Consider the following 12,154-nt stretch of genomic DNA (forward strand, 5'->3'; position numbering starts at 1 on the left):
GGGACAAAAGAATTAAGAGAGCGAAAGCTCCCCCTATCAATAAGCATAGGTGAGTATCAAACAAGTATATGGATTGCTCCCCCTATCAAAAAGCCATATAGAATATATGCAATGAAGATCATGGCAAACATATGTGAGTAAGCATAAAAGATATGCTAACAATCACTTACATTCAAGAGATAATGAGAACACATATAAATGTATCATTTAAAACAAATGTCTCATATCAAAGAACATAAACATTATGTATAAAATAGATTTATGAAAGAATACATGAGAATCATGTAAAAAGTTTTCAAAAGAAAACAAATCACTCAAATGAAATCATAAATCAAATTTTAAGTCCAAAAGCAATGTTTGATCAACAAAGAAAACTTTCTTTGAAAAACTTGATCAAACCGTATAAAGAATACATTATAGAGCATATTTGAAATGTGAATTATCTATTTGTGCTATATAATGAATTCAAAAGAACAAATCAAAATAAGATTTTCATAGTTCAAAAATAAGATTACAAAACGTACTAGAATCATGAACTATGGATAAAAAATCTTTTAGAAGTATAAAATCATGAAGACAAAGGATTTGATCAATTAAAAATTTGTTTTCATAAACAATAGATTTTAAGACATAATTTTCAAAACCAAGAGAAGGAAATGTAAGAATACTAAAATTCTTGGTTTAAAATTTAAATTTGTTTTGGTACCCAAGAACTCTTGGTACCAAAAGATTTAGGGACATGACCCCTATCATTTAAGCTCAAAACCTTAGGGTTATGAACCCTCTTAGGTATATGTGGTGCACTAACATGGTCAAAACAATATTCATTCAAATGACCCTTCCGATTGCAATTTGTGCAATGAAAGAGATCCATTTGTTTTTGTGGACCATTAGTTCGTGCACGTGAATCATTTGCAAATAAATATTTTCTTTTAAGATTATTTTGCAAATGTGAAACATTATCAAAACAAAACTTTCCTAAGTGGCCATATCTACCACAAACATCACATCTAAAAACATGTGGTCTACTAGAAGCATTTGGCAAATGAGATTTAATTTTCAAATCAAAACAATATTTGGCCAAATGACCAAGACGACCACAATGATCACATCTATACACATGAGCATGCTTATGATGAATAATGGGTGCATGTGTGTGTTCATGTGATGAAGAAGTTACATGAGATGCACAAGAATGATTAATATTCTTATGTTTTTGTACATCATAACAAAACTTAGCTAAATGACCTTGACGGCCGCAAATAGAACACTTGTAAGTTTTGCTATACATGTGTGGATAATGAGTGGATGATTTTGATTTGGTCTTGGCACAAATGTTCATAAGCTTCTTATGGTTATTAATGCATATTTTCAAAGTTGAATCTAAAGATGAAATACTATTTTTCATAAGATTCAAATCTTCATTTTTAGGCACATATGCATTTTTAGAAGTAGAACATAAATAGTCATTTATAAAAGAAGCTGTATTATTTTGTATGTTCTTTACTTCTAACATGGCATTATCTCTTTCATGAGTTAAACTAGCAACGTTTGAAGTTAAAGAAACATGATCCAATTTTAATTTTTCATTGTTTTCTTTAAGGATCACATTTTCATTAGAAATAGTTTCAAACTTAGATGCTAACAACTCATGATCGGATTTCAAAATTTCATGCTTGCTTTGTAAATTAATGAAATCATTTTGCAATTTGTTAAAGGCATGTAATAATTTTTCACTAGCACAAGCAAGTTCATCATTAGGTAAATCATTTATGGTTTCGAACTCGCAAACCTCACTAGGGCTATCGCCTAGTGGCCGTGTGCATGATGCTCCACATGAACTTGAAGCGGGATCCTCCAAAGCTTGTCGGATCGCCTCCAAGTCTCCTTGATGTGCTTCTATAAATATCCATAAGGTGTAAGCACTATCAAAATGAACAAACTTGTTAGACATAGATGAGTTAAAAGCATTTAACAAATATTCTAACAAAATGTTGTTCATAGTAAACATGCGATGATCATTTTTATTCCACTTGGATTTCTCCAAAATGGGCACAATATAAGCATCATCTATAATTTCCCATAAATCAAAATGTTTAGATCTAACAAATAGTTTAAATCTAACACACCATTGGGCATAGGGGAAATTGTCTAATCTAGGAGCAACACTAGAATCATAGCCTAAACAAGATGCATCATTCATATCCATAATTTGTAAAAATATGCAAGCAAGATACAAATGCAATCAAAACAAGATTAGCACAAAAATATAACTTGGATCTTTAACTCAAGGCGATTAGACCTTAAATCAAAGAGCACCAAGCTCTGATACCAATTGTTAGACCCTAGAGGGGGGGTGATTAGGGTCTTATGCTAATCTAATCCGATTAAATGCCAATTAAAAACTAATTAACAAGTTATCCTAGCAAGTATGAAATATCACAAGATATATGAGCTAGGATAAGCAATGTAAACAATGAGATATATCCTATATGATGAAATATATATATATGCAAGGATATATAAACTAACACAAGGGGTAAACAATGTGAACTAGATTATATATGCAAGGATATATGAACACAAGGGTAAACAATGTAAACAAGATAGTGGATGATATAGATAATGAGCTAATGACAATGGCGATATAAGATATGAACATAAATATGAATGAACGCCAAAGCACACTCAAACAAGCAATATGATCACGGAGTTCGGACCTTCCGTCCTACGTCTCCGCTCCCCACTCCCGGGGAGAAATCCACTAACACAATCCGGTTTGGAAGCCGGAACTTCTTCTACACACTCGGTTTTCTAGCTAACCGAAAACTCTACAACTCACACTCTTGCAATCACACTCTACACCCACTAAGTGTTGGACCTAGCCGTGTCTCCCTCAAGTGCTCGGTTACAACCTCTCTCTAGGCACGTCAACCGACGCCACTCCTCTTGGGACGATCCCCGACTCTCACCACACACTCCTCACTCGGTGTACAAGTGTATTACAAAGTGATTCTCACAATAAGCACAAATATGACAAATGATTGTTCTCAAAACAAGGTGAGAACTCAATTAAGCACAACTCTTAGTCACAAACCCACAACCCCAAATTATACTATGAATGTAAATACAATAAGCTCAAAAGGTTGTGTGTGAACAAAGAGATATAAATCAAAACTAAACTCAATGTAGTTCTAGCTTAATAACAATGATAATCAAATATATAAAAAAAAACTAGAAATAGAGTTTAGAAAACTTCTCAATATATCAAGAGTTGAGAGGATGAGAAGATTTTGAGGATGAAATCCTCAACTGGTGATGCAAACTCCTCTTTGTAACAGCAAACCCCAAAAACAAACTAAACAAACTCAAACCCTTGTTTAAAACTTTCTTAAACTTGGTTTTAAAACTCTCTTAATCAGTTTGAAAAGACATCAGCAATGGGGTATATATACCCACTCAAAGCTCAGCCAAAAATCCCTAAGAGAAAGACAGAAAACCCCAAAAAAAAAACCAGCTCAGAAATAGCCGTTAAAGCCAACGGCTATATTGTCGGTCGACCGAAAATTCCGTCGGTCGACCGATGGAAAAATTCGGTCGACCGATGGAAAGTTCGGTCGACCGGTGCGGTCGACCGATGGAGCTTTTCGGTCGACCGGACCGGTCGACCGACGACTCCCAAACGCTCAGAAAATAGCCGTTGAAAAAAGCAACGGTCATATAGTCGGTCGACCGGAAATTTTGTCGGTCGACCGATTTGAGCTCTCGGTCGACCGGACCGGTCGACCGACGACTCTCTGGAAAAATACTGACGAATGGTCAATTGACCGGTCGACCGTACCGGTCGACCGAAAACTGACATTTCAGGAAACAACGCTGATTTTAAAACACTGTTTAAAAATATCAAATAAATTCAGAAAAATGTAAAACTTTGGGGAATGATTATAGACATGATAATAAACATGCTACAACGACTGGTTTCGAAAAAGGACTTCCCAAATGAAAAATATCATCATTTTACAAAATAGTCCAAAACATGAAAATATGAGATACTTGAATTTTGATGTTTTGACATAAACCAACTTTTGAAACTTTGTGAAATGTTTTTGTAGACTTAGTAAAACATGTATAAACTGATATTGAAGTCTATAAACTAAGAATATAGTATTTTCACAAATACAATAGAAAATGAAACCTATGAGTATGTATATGAAAATATATTTGTTTCATATCTATGTAGATAAACCAAATCACAATAATAAATATGAAACATGTAATTTCATATTTATAAACATGAAAACCAAAACTTATGTTGTATATATATGTGACTACATATATATACAAGGAAACTAATAAAATGTGTGTGTTGAGCTTAGAGTATATAACACACATAATATAAATCCTAAACTAAATTACCCAAGTTAGATCTTGATCTTCAATAAGCTCTTCTAGGTAATCTTGCGGATGAAGCTTTAACTTGGATCTTGAACTTTGAATAGCAAGGCTTCACCGACATTCCGCCAACCTCCTTTGGATATCATCGTTGAAGCTCTATTCCATGACATTCCGCCAACCTCCTTTGGATATCATCGTTGAAGCTCTATTCCATCCATCCTCCAACTACGTTGTTTGTCTACAATATATAAGAATGTACAAACACTAGACAAACAACATTAGTAATAAATTGTTTGTTAAACATCATCAAAACAAGAAGGCCAACAATTACGACCTACCTCTAGGCATTACTACCAACGTTACTCCTCTTGGGACAACCTCGTCTCTCACCACACACTTCTCTTAGTGTACAAGTGTGATACAACATGTAACTCACAATTAGGCTTAATTATAATAAAATGTTCTCTGCAATAGGTGAGAACTCAATGTAAGCTCAATCTCACAAATCACAATCCCACAACCCAATATATGATGTATGAAATGCTACAAGCTCAAATAGGATTGTGTGATAAAATGAGTATAAACAAAATCTAACTCAATTAATAAACTAGCAATAAATGATAATAAAAAAAACAAAAATGAATTGCTAGAGAATAAAGTTAGAAAAACTTCTCTATTAAACACAATAGAGGTTGAAGAAGATTGAGGATGAATTCCCCAATTAAAAGAGCAAGCCACCTCTTTGTAAACTCAAACTCAAACACTTAAATAATCTTTTAAACACTTTTAAAATTTGTTAAACCCTCTTCAAAACTTTTTTAAAACATTCTTTTTGATTAGTTATGAAAGATGAGAGCAACGGGCTATCTATAGCCACCCAAAACATCAGCAAAAACCCAAGCAAAATGACCAAAAACCCTTACAAAAACGAATCTGGAAAATAGCCGTTATTGTGCAACGGTCACATTTATAAGTCGACTTGCATTCGACTTAGTATAAGTCGACTTATGATCTTGAAAAAGTCGACTCAGCAGAGAAAAAAATTTACTTTCTAGACAAGTTCATAAGTCGACTTATCAACCCTGATAAGTCGACTTATGAACATGCACAGACACTGTGCATGTCCAAAATCTGACTTTTCAAGTGCATTTAAAAATAGCAAATAAATTTTTAAAAATATAAAATTTTAGAAAAAAGTTTATAAACATGAATATGAACATGTTGGAAAAGGAATTTTTCAATTTGCTCTTATCATTTGTGAAAACTCAGAAATATTCAAAAGTGCTAAAATACATGTTTTTCAAATATGTTGTTTTTGCCATTTTAGCTCAAATCAAGTTGTGAAAACTTGTGTAATCATTTTATGGACATAATAAAAGATGTTAGCATGGTTTGTATAGTCCAAAACATATTTGAATGTATTTTTCATAAAAACACCTATTTTCATGAAAATTCTCAAATGTAATGTGTATGTATATTTGAGCTTATAGAATTAACACATATTATATAAACCCTAAACTTAATTTACCCAAGCTTGATAGATCTTTATTTGTAGCTTGTCTTGGTAAACATGGAAGAAGCTTGAACTTGGATCTTGACTAGTATGCATGGGCTTCATTCCACTATATCCTTCCATCCTCCAATGGATATGATCGTGAAAGCTCTAGTTCATCCATCCTCCAATACATTGTTTGTTTAGAATACCTAATAAGAAAACATAAACACTAGACAAACAATATTAGGAATTATTTGTAATCATCAAAACAAGATTAGAAGATGTAGGCTCATAACATGAGACCTAACAATCTCTCCATTTTTGATGATGACAAACAATCTACACAAAGAGTATATAAGATATGTAATAAGACACAATACTCTTAATAACATACTCACAATCAACTTGTTTCTCCCCCTTTGGCAACATCAAAATGGGGAAACAAAAGAATAAGAGAGCGAAAGCTCCCCCTATCATAAAGCATAGGTGAGTATAAACAAAAAAAGTCTATAGGGATTGCTCCCCCTATCAAAAAACCATATGGAAAATATGCAATTATATACATGATAAACAAATATGAGCAAGCATAAATGTAAAAATGCTAAACACAACTCACATACAAAGATAGACTAAGTGAACACATATAGGGTGCTACAAGAGTCTAAAACATAAACCTAAAAGATTTAAAAAAAAATCAAACATCAAATGACTTTTAAAAAAGTTACAAATTATCCACCATAAAACATGATTGATTGAGAACACAAATAGACATATAAAAGGTGTCTCAATACGCAATCATAAATATTATTTGGATATAAGCAAAAGTAAATCATGCAATATAAAAAATGAAATCATGAACCTCATGAAGGTTCAAATAAAAGCCTCAAATGATACTAAAAGAAATTTAAAGTGTATATATTGTATCATTTTCGATAAAAGCAATAGAGGTGAACAAAACAAGCTCTTGAAACAAGTTTCAACCCACATAAAGCTTTTAGCATCCGGTAAGCCTCCCGGAGGGTTGCTCAAACATATAACCTCTCATATGCAAATACAAAACGAAGTATATATCTAAAAAGTGTTTGATCAATAAAAGAAATTCTTTTTGCAAAGCTTGATCAAACCACATAAGGAATACATTATAAACCACAACTAGATGATCCGGAAGCTCAAACACATAAATGTCATCATAAGAGTGATTTAAAATGATCCCATAAACATAAACACTTTGTTCAAACCAAAAAAAAATGAAAACAATGTATACTATAAAAAAATTATGTTTTAGTAAAAAAAATTATCTTGATAAAAATTTGTAACACTTCATAAAGGATGAAAACATGAAAATCTATAAAAGAGAATCATGAAAAAATATGAATGATAACTTTTCAAATCAAATAACAAGCATAAAATTGTTTTCAATTTTGGTTTATAAAACTTAAATAAAAACATCTTTAAGAACATGAAAAAAGCTAAAGAATTCGTTCTTAAAGATTAAACATGTTTTGGTACCCAATTACTCTTGGTACCAAAGAGTCTAGCGACATGACCCCTGTCATTAAAGCTTAAAGTCCTAGGGTTATGATTCATTTTGGGAACATTTTGTGCACGGATCCGATCATAACAATAATTATGCAAATGACTCATTCGATTGTAATAAGTGCAATGAAGAGGATGCATTTGTTTATGTTGACCATGTGAATGTACACGTGGAACATTTACAAACAAAGGTAAATTATTTGAAGCTTTTTGCAAATGCGAAACACTTATAAACATGGGTCTATTTAGAACATTTTGCCACATAGAAGCTTTTTACAAATCATAACAAAATTTTGTAAGATGCCCAAATCTACCATAAACATTGCAATTAAACAAATATGGTATTTTAGAATCATTTGGCAAAAGAGAATTCCTTTTTAAATCAAAACAATACTTGGCCAAATGACCAAAATGACCACAACATTCACACTTATACACATGGGCATTTTTACGATTATCACTATGTGTGTGTACATGTGTATGTGAAGAAGAAGCTTGATGAGATGCACAAACATGATTTGGCTTGTTAGGATTTTGTGCATTATAACAAAATTTAGTAATATGACCTTTACGGTCGCAAATAGAGCACTTATAAATTTTGTTATACTTGTGTGCATAGTGAATATGTTTCTTGAAAACAATTTTGTGGGACTTTGCACACAAGTCCATAAGCTTGTTGTTATTAACAATGCAAGTTTTTAATGTTAAATCCAAAAAGGATATTCTACTTTTAACATGATTCAACTCATTATTATCCACATAAGCATTGTTGTTAGAAGTAGAACATGCATGATCAATTTTGAAAGAATTAAGCTCTTTTCTAATGTTCTCAACTTATAATATAGCATCACCTTTAGCATGAAACAAACTAGCATTTTCTAATTTTATTTTTTCATTGCATTCTTTAATATTTATATTTTCATTTGCAATGAGATCAAACTTAGTGGCTAGTGTTTCTTGAGAGGATTTTATTTCGACATGCTTGCTTTTTAAGTTAATGTAGCTACGTTACAATTTCTTATAATCATGCATCAATAATTCAAAGCCATGTGCGAGTTCATCAATAGTAAGATCATTTTTGTTATCGGACTCGCATACCTCACTAGGGCTATCGCTTAGTGGCCGTGTGCATGATGAGGCTCCTTGTGAACTTGTAGAGGGAGTCGCCAAAGATCGTCGGATCACCTCCAAGTTCTCTTGATGTGCTTCAAATAATTTTCAAATTGTATAAGCACTATCAAAATGGGCAAGTTCGTTAGAAATACATGGACCAAAAGCTGTTGAATATCATGTCTCCACGATATTATTTTGATGATAACAATTTATACTATGTGTGTTATACAAATGCACTAACATTTATATGCAGATTTCAATATCAAATATGAACAATTGCAAAATGAGTTCAAGGCATTATGAAGTAAAGAAGATGAAGAACATACACGTCAATATAATTTTTAGTTTTTTCTTTACATAGAAATTTTGTACAAGCCTTGATCACTCACACACACACACATAGAAATTAGAACACACTAACACAGACTTAGTGTGTTGGTTAACAATAGAAATCTCGTATGTTAACCATTAGAGTATTTAGTTAATCATTGAGTCTAAAAATATTTCATACATAACATTTTTTTACCCTTACTAGTCGACTATATTTCATACTACTAACAATTATAGTCGACTACTGATATTTGATTTTTGTTTTCCAGACTTTCTGTATTACAGAGTAGTCGACTACTATGCATTATAGTCGACTACTAATGCAGTTTTTTCTGAATGTTAATGTTTGAATCATTGACAGTTTATAGCCGTTTTTAAACATTTTTAAAGTTTAAAAACTTGTCTTTTCAAGGGCTATAAAAAGGTTATATGTTCAGAAAAATGACACAATTTTTAAAGTTTAAAAACTTGTCTTTTCAAGGGCTATAAAAAGGTTATATGTTCAGAAAAATGACACAATATAATATACCTACAAGCTTTGATCTTTGTGCATTTTTTAAGAGTTAAAAAAATTCAGATTTTGCTAAAAAGATTGTTTCTGAAATTGTCTTTGATCCTCAATCAAAATACATATTATTTAGGTAATTTTTAGAGGTTAAAATAACTCCTAAGCCACTGTTACACAACACTACAAATCAAGGCTTATAGGAATTGAGTTGTTTGATTCAAGGAAAGTTCTCTCGCTTTGAGAGAGGTAGATCTCTTGGTTTAGAGATTGAGGTGTAATTGGTAAGTTGTTGTCAATTGGTATTATAATTTGCAGGATCTTACAAAGTGGTCAAGTTTGATTTTAAGTTTGTACTTGATTCAAAATTATAGTGAAATCTCAAGCGGGATTTACTTGGGGACTGAATGTACACCGGATTGGTGGAACCAGTATAAAATCTCTTGTTTATGATTGTGATTTTCTGAGATTGTTGTCATTCTTTATTGCAAATTATTATCTATTTTGCATAAATTTTAAAAGAATACTATTCACCCCTCCTCTAGTGTTCTAGTGTATCTATTTCAGATCCTACAAAAGCTTCATGCATAAATTCTAACACTAACTTGTTCATAGTAAATATTTTCTTGTCATGTTTGCTCCACTTGGATTTCTCCGAAGTGGGCACAATATAAGCATTGTTAATAACTTCCCATAAGTCTATATTTCTAGATTCAACAAAAATTTTGAATCTACAATACCATTGTTCATAAGGGAAGTTACTATATCTAGGAGCAATATTTATATCGTAGCCTACACCAAACATATCCATAATATATAAGCAAGCAAATTAAATAATATCAAAACAAGATTAGCAATAATATTAAAGCTTAGACCGTTAACTAAGGCGGTTAAACCTTAAATCAAGAGCACCAAGCTCTGATACTAATTGAAAGTACCCTAGAGGGGGGTAAATAGGGTTATTGTTCGGGGAGAACTCCACTATCGACACACCCGGTTTGGAAGCCAGAACTTCTCTACACACTCGGTTTTCTAGCTTACCGAAAACTCTACAACACACATAATTGCAACCACACTCTACACCCTCTAAGTGTTGGTCTCTAGCCCGTGTTTCCCTCAAGTGCTCGAAATTACGACCTACCTCTATGCATTACTACCGACGCAACTCCTCTTAGGACAATCCCGTCTCTCACCACACACTTCTCTCGGTGTATAAGTGTGATACAACGTGTAACTCATAATTAGGCTTAATTATAATAAAATATTCTCTACAATAGGTGAGAACTCAATGTAAGCTCAATATCATAAATCACAATCCCACAACCCAATATATGATGTATGAAATGCTACAAGCTCAAATAGGGTGTGTGTGATAAAATGAGTATAAGCAAAATCTAACTCAATTAACAAACTAGCAATAAATGATAATAAGAAAACAAAAATGAATTGCTAGAGAATAGAGTTAGAAAAACTTCTCTATTAAACACAATAGAGGTTTAAGAAGATTGAGGATGAATTCCCCAATTAAAAGAGCAAGCCACCTCTTGTAAACTCAAACTCAAACACTTAAATAATCTTTTAAACACTTTTAAACTCTTGTTAAAACCCTCTTTAATACTTGTTTAAAACATTCTTTTTGATTAGTTATGAAAGATGAGAGCAAGGGGGTATATATAGCCACCCAAAATATCAGCAAAAACCCAGGCAAAATGACCAAAAACCCTTACAAAAACGAATTTGGAAAATAGTCGATACTGTGCAACGGTCACATTTATAAGTCGACTTGCATTCAACTTAGTATAAGTTGACTTGTGATCTTAAAAAAGTCGACTCAGCAGAGAAAAAAATGCACTTTCTAGACGAGTTCATAAGTTGACTTATCAACCCTGATAAGTCGACTTATGAACATGCACAGACACTGTGCATGTCTAAAATCTGACTTTTCAAGTGTACTTAAAAATAGTAAATAAATTCTAAAAAATATAAAAGTTTAGAAAAAGTTTATAAACATGAATATGAACATGTTGGAAAAGGAATTTTTCAATTTTCTCTTATCATTTGTGATAACTCAGAAATATTCGAAAGTGCTAAAATACATGTTTTTCAAATATGTTATTTTTGCCAGTTTAGCTCAAATCAAGTTGTGAAAACTTGTGTAATTATTTTATGGACATAATAAAAGATGTTAGCATGGTTTGTATTATCCAAAACATATTTGAATGTATTTTGCCTAAAAACACCTATTTTCATGAAAATTCACAAATATAATATGTGTGTATATTTGAGCTTATAGAATTAACACACATTATATAAACCCTGAACTTAATTTACCCAAGCTTGATATATCTTTATTTGTAGCTTGTCTTGGTAAATATGAAAGAAGCTTGAACTTGGATCTTGACTAGTATGCATGGGCTTCATTCCACTATATTCTTCCATCCTCAAATGGATATGATCATGAAAGCTCTAGTACATCCATCCTCCAATACATTATTTATGTAGAATACCTAATAAGAAAACATAAATACTAAACAAATAATATTAGGAATTGTTTGTAATCATCAAAACAAGATTAGAAGATGTAGGCTCATAACATGAGACCTAACACTTTCCATATTTAGTCTCTACCTAGTATGAGTATTTGTAACCATCATCATCAATAAAATAAAGTTTTTTATATATTTATCATGGTATCAAAGCCCTCTTCTTCATCCTAGAGAGATCTCTTTCTTTTTCCAAGATCTTAGGGCTGCCAAGGGGGTTTTGCCACCATCTATACT

The sequence above is a fragment of the Asparagus officinalis genome, chromosome 4 (genome assembly GCF_001876935.1).
Source record: "Asparagus officinalis chromosome 4, Aspof.V1, whole genome shotgun sequence".
Classification (NCBI taxonomy): Eukaryota; Viridiplantae; Streptophyta; class Magnoliopsida; order Asparagales; family Asparagaceae; genus Asparagus; species Asparagus officinalis.